Genomic DNA, 6,000 nt, shown 5'->3' on the forward strand with positions numbered 1-6,000 from the left:
GCCATCAATACATGTGGGATTTTGTGTCGTGACATTTGTAAAGCTTGTTTTGAATTGTTTGAACTATATTTGGCTAGATTCGATTGGTCGGGAGGCTTATTCTAAAGGAAAACCCGTGATTGATCATTTATTTGGTTGCGGAAAGAGGTAAATGTCGTGGTTACTCTTGACTTGAGAGAATTAGGACTTGATTGGTCTATTTGTTACTTGATTTATGTGTGGTGACAGCGTATATGCAAGGTGATGAGTGTATATATGTAGCCATGTGTTAAGCATGCAGGTTCAGATGTTTATTTGTTGTCTTCAATTATTTCATGCTTTCATTTAATCCATGTTATTACGTGTTAAATGCTTAATTGTCACTTGCCCTTACTTGTTAAATTCATGCATTTATTCGTTACATGCCTTAATTTTCTATATGTTTCCATGCATCCGTGTATTTATTTATTGACTGCCTTTACTTGCTTTATGACTTTGTCTGATATTAGATAGTCACTTTTATCTGTTTTATGTCTTTATTTATGTAATTTTCTTATTGCGTTTCGTTGTGAGATACGTTGTAGTTGGTCGTAGTTTGTACATTCATTGTTGCATTGTTTGGGATCGGGTTGCACGACACAACATATATTAGTATTATTGTTTGGGATCGAGTTGCACACTGCAATGGATATTGGAATTATTGTTTGGGATCGGGTTGCACGCCGTAATGGTATTTGTATATATATTTGTGGATCGGGTTGCACGTCGCAACAGAGAAGACATGTTGGTTGTTCTTAACCGTTGGTTTTGTGTCCCTGTTGTATTGAGAAGTTGAAAATAAATGTTATTCTAGGTCCCTCTCTTATGTATTTGTATTCCGGTCTTCATGTAAATACTTGTTTTCTTTGTTCTACTATTATTTTATTTATACTTGTACAATTTTATAATGAGTTCCTTCTTATAGTCTCGTCACTACTTCGTCGAGGTTAGTGTCACGACCCAAAATGAATACGTCGTGATGACACCTATCGTAGTACTAGGCAAGCTGACTACTCAGACATTTCCAACCTTTAAAGCTTTGAAAGATACGAAAATAGTTTAATTTAAGGAAAATCTTTTAAAAGCAGGATAGAAAATCATCTCAATACATAATCTCTCCCAAAACCGGGGTATCACCGAGTACATGATCATCTACATGAAGATATAGTCTGGTACACCATCTAGAAAATAAAACTAAAACATAAAATGATAGATAAGGGAGGAGAGTTAAGGTCTGCAAAGGCCAAGCAGCTACCTCGATGATCTCCAAAGGTCCGGACTTCGCAACTTAGCAACCGCCGTGACTGGAAGCACCTAGATATTCACACGAGGTGTATGGTATAACGTGAGTACAACCAACTCAATAGGTAACAAATCTAACCTTTGAACTGAAAGTAGTGATGGGCTCGACATATATAGTTTAGAATAGGAATAACAGTACAGAAATGTAGGCATGCTTTCAAGTTCAACAGTTAAACTCAATACAAGTAAGATAGATCAATTTTGAATGATATGAGGAATATGACCTCTCTATATCTACATGCCAAAATATATGTTGTATGTGATGTACCACAATGGAAACCTCGTGTACTCACACTCTCGGAATACTCAATCACTCAGTACTATATATGGCCAATCCAGCCCAAGGAAGATCCATCCCATATATATATATATATATATATATATATATATATATATATATATATATATATATATATATATATATATTGACAGTCAGACACCGACTAATGTATAAGGCCAATCCAGCCCATGGAAAATCCATCCCCAAATATAAATGATTCGGGCAAGATCCATGCCCAGGGAAGATCCATCCCCAAATAGAAATGGCTCGGGCAAGATCCATGCCCATGGAAGATCCATCCCTCAATGTAAATGATTCGGGCAAGATCCATGACCATAAATAAAATATGCTACGGAGTGCAGCCCGATCTCATAAGTATCGCTTACAATCAGACCCTCGGCCTCACTCAGTCATCAATCTCTCCAGTCTCTCGGACTCACAACTATTATACTAAACAACCTTAATCAATGATACGATATGTGACAATACACAATAACAAAAAACAGAGATGTGATATCAAATCATGAATAAGACGGAGTACATAACTGCAATTTAACAAATAAGTCAACAACAAGAACGACCATTATGGGTCCTAACAGTACCAGCATATATCCTAAATATGATTCCTAGCATGAATCACAACTCAAGTGCTCTAACACATAGAATACGACAAGAATGTTCAAATAAAAATGGCTATGCAGCTCTAGAGTATTGACTAAATCACAATTTCTATGGTGCATGCCCACACGCCCATCAATTAGCATGTGCGACACCTCAACATCTATCACATAACACAAAATTTGGGCTATTCATACCCTCAGATCCAAGTTTAGAAGTGTTACTTACCTCAAACCGTGCAAATCTCTACTTCAATACGCCCTTACCTCGCGAAACTACCTCGGAATGCCCTGAATCTGGCCACAAACAGTTCGATACAATCAACACGAGCAAAAGGAATCAATTCTATAAGAAAACACTAAATTCTGAATCACATTCAAAAGTTGACTAAAAAAACGGTCTTCGGGATCACGTCTTGGAATCCAATAAAGGTCACAAAATCTAGAAGCCAATTCAACCGCGAGTCCAACCATACCAAATTCACCAAAATCCAGTATCAAATCGACACCCAAATCCCCAATTTAAACTCTCCAAATCCCTAGCCTCAAGCCCCAAAATTACACCTTAAATCCATACAATCTAGGTGAAAAATCAATAAGGAAACATAATTATTGAGCAAATTATACCACAAGTGACTTACCTCAAGAATCCCTTCAAAATCCCTCTCAAAATTTCCTAATCCCGAGCTTGGAATGTTCAAAAATGAAGAAAATCTCGAAACCCTCGTTTTAATATCCTGCTCAGGCTTTCCGCACATGCGCTCCAAAAATCCGCTTCTACGGTACCACTTTTGCGGTATCTATTCCGCTTTTGCAGAAAACACCCCACTCCTAACCTCGCATACATGCGGCCAAGCTTCCGCATCTGCGAGTGCGCTCCTGCGAGCTGTCGCCCGCTTCTGTGATTCCAACACAACCTGCCCCTTTCCGCTTCTGCGGAAGACCCTACGCAGATGCGCCTTCGCATCTGCGGAAACATTTCTGCTCTTGCGACCACTATCCAATCCCTTCCAGGTCGTACCTGCACTCACCAGCCCGCACTTGCGACCAATGATCTGCAAGTGCGATTGCACGAGAAGACTTCAGCTACAATAATTTTTCAAACTCCAATTTTGATCTGAAAACTATCCGAACTCCACCCAGGCCCGCAAGACCTCAACCAAATATACCAATAAGTCCTAAAATATAATACGAACTTAATCGAGCCCTCAAATCACCTCAAATAACATCAAAAACACGAATTGCACCCCTAATTCAAGCCTATTGAAACTTAGGAATTCCAACTTCTACAAACGATTCCGAAACCTATCAAATCATGTCCAATTGATCTTAAATTTTGCACACAAGTCACAAATAACACCACAGACCTACTCCAACTCCCGGAACTCCAATTCGAGCATGTTAACCACAAAGTCCACTCTCGGTCCAAAATCACCCGACGGAACTAACGAAACCATCAAAACTCTATTGTCAACATCCGATCAACCATTTCAACTTAAGCTTTCAACCTTGAGACTAAGTGTCTCAACTCATTCCGAATCCTCTCCGGACCCGAACCATCTACCCGGCAAGTCACCTAATAACTATAAAGCATAAAATGAGTAGTAAATAGGGGAACGAGGCTACAACTCTCAAAACGATCGGCTGGGTCGTTATAGTTAGGCTCGACACTTACAAAGTACATGGAGTCAGTTGTACGCATACTACTCATATGCATTTCTTGTGTAGATTTTGATGTTGGTCTCAGTGGTGTCTAGCGGAGGTTTTGCTCAGATCATATATGCATCTGGCGACTTGAGGTAGAGATGCACGACATTCACAGTCCCTGAAGTCCATTTCCTTATCTATATTTACTGTTATTTTGTTTCGAATAGTTGTATTTTGTTTCAAACTGTATTTATAGTATTCTAGTCGCTCATGTACTTGTGACTTCGAATTTCTTGGATTAGTATATACCGTGTTTTTTTGGATTTATTACATGTATTTTTGGAGCATTTCAGTTGTTAATTATTTATTTTATGTCTTTAATTTATTAAAATTGGATAATTCTTTAATTTTATGTCTTTAATCATGTTAACCCTGACAATTAATAAATTAGATAACTTAATTAGTCAATTTATGTAAAAAACTTAACAACATTGTTAGCTAACCCAAATCTCTAGAATATTTTCTCCGATTGAATTCGTATCTAAGCTCTCTGACTTGTTTTCTTTAGTCTCTTAGTTTGCTTCTCTATTTTAGTTATAGTTAAAAAATCATACTTTTAAAACATCACTTGAATAAGTTAAATATTTTAGTTTAGTTGATAGTTAATCACAAGTACTCGTGGGAACGATACTCTACTCACTCTTTATTACTTGTTGACCACGTATGCCTGCGTGTGCATTTTAAAGTAACAAATTTTTGGCACCGTTGCCAAGGACTTAGAAATTAACTATTTTACTAGATTAGATTTTTACTTTTGCCTATTTAAGTTTTAAAATTTTAATTTAGTTTAATTGTTTATTATATTTGTTGACATGACATATTGGAATAAAATTGGTTGAATATTGGTTGTTCTAATTTTGGTAATCCTTGTCAATATTTTGAAAGACTGTAATTATGGAAAAATTATAAAACTATTTTGGGGAGCAAGTTGAGGTTACCATCTCAATCTTCTGAGTGGATTTTTGTAATGTATGTGGTTGTCAAGGTGGCCATTGGGATGACTGTCCTAATTCTTTTTATTCTTCTCCAAGCTCTTATTATTATTTTTCTAATAATATTTGTGAGTTTGATAGGAGCAATGGAGTGGAGGATGTGGAACGTGCCACCCGTACTATGGACATGGTGAGGCAAGTAGCTGAACAACTTGATGAAACTCAAAAGGCAATAAAGGGAATTTGTACAACAATCACGAGAATGAAGTCCAAAGAGGAAAAATTGGTTGGAGAGAGCAAGTTCTGACAAGAAGATAACTTTGAAGAAGAAGATATCGTGAGCCAATCTTGGCTAGAGGAACAAGCTAAGCTAATGAAAATTTTATGAGTTTCTTCATAATGGTCTTTCAAATATGGCAAAACAACTGATAAAAGGAATAAACTGAGCTCAGACAAGAGATAGACCAATTTGGCTCAGATATTTATGACTTGGAGGCTCAATTGCATAAAAAGGTTTAGGCGTCTGATGCCCAACAACTATTTAATACAGACACTGGCTAGATTGTGGAGCAGAAAGGGGAGTTCCAATCATTGATGAAACTATTGTTGATGATGCCAAGGTTGACGTAGTGTGCAAAATGAGGATGTCAAAATTGAAGCGATTTTAGAGCTAGAGCGTATTGGACCTCATTCTAACTACTTTTCAATATTGTGTTTGATTGGTGACACGAGAATTGATCCATCCGATTTTATGGAGGAGTCTAGAAATGAGGAAAAAAGTGCATATAGTCTGAGATTTGCTATGCCAAGAAGAGAAATGCGATATTGTTTACTTGATTATGTTGGCTTTGTACCACCAACCCGAGACCATAATCGAAAGCTTGAATCAAATTTGGGAATATAATTTATATCTTCAAGGTGGAGGAAAAAGTGATGAAGTTTGGATAAGTCGTGCCACGACTATAAATAAAACACTTGTTGGAAGGCAAGCCAACTCTACTTTTTTTTTGTTATTTTATTTTATTGTGTTATCTTTGTAATGTTATTTTTTGTGTTTTGTAGGAGTAGGAGCATAGAGTCAAAGCTAATAGGAAGTATGCAAAAGTGAGCAGGTGGTTGGAACTAAGTATGAGGTGTCCGCACA

Source organism: Nicotiana tabacum, chromosome 17, assembly GCF_000715075.1.
Source record: "Nicotiana tabacum cultivar K326 chromosome 17, ASM71507v2, whole genome shotgun sequence".
NCBI classification, from domain to species: Eukaryota; Viridiplantae; Streptophyta; class Magnoliopsida; order Solanales; family Solanaceae; genus Nicotiana; species Nicotiana tabacum.